The sequence below is a fragment of the Pteropus alecto genome, unplaced genomic scaffold, assembly GCF_000325575.1.
Source record: "Pteropus alecto unplaced genomic scaffold, ASM32557v1 scaffold339, whole genome shotgun sequence".
Classification (NCBI taxonomy): Eukaryota; Metazoa; Chordata; class Mammalia; order Chiroptera; family Pteropodidae; genus Pteropus; species Pteropus alecto.
The window spans coordinates 296,447-296,978 of record NW_006442509.1 but is presented as its reverse complement, the minus strand read 5'-3'; positions in this window follow the sequence as shown (position 1 = coordinate 296,978).

Sequence of the window (532 nt, the reverse complement as noted above, 5' to 3'; positions counted from 1 at the left end):
TTTACTAAGCGCAGTTATCATTGAATTACATTACCTCAATTATAAAAGAGAAAACGCTATGTCCCTCGTCCTCAGTATGCTGGCGGCGGTGGAGACGCCTGTGCTCGACACGCCATGATGAGGGGCCGCGTGGCAGGGGAGGTTGTACCAAGGGCCAAGCGAACGCGGGGTGACCAGGGGGCCAGGACAGAGGGGGCTTTCTAAGCGGGTGGCCTTCAAACTGGGGGCACAGAAGTACCGAACGCTTTGCAGAGACACGGGTAGGGGACCAGGTGGCAGAGCCTGGACTCCCACTTGTTCCTTTCTGGAGGGGACTGTCGGAGGGGTTGCTGGTCCCTGCTCTTGGGCCCAGGCCGGGCAGTGTGGTCAGCGAGCCAGACCCGGGAAGACCCAGGTCTCAGCGCGGAGAGCGTGACTCTGCAGACAGAGCCCCGGTCTTCTCGGGAGCCCCCAGCGCCCTCCCGAGGGTGCGACACAGGCCGGGACGGCCAAGCAGCTGGGGCCAGCAGCCCCGAGGCCTGCACACGCGGCT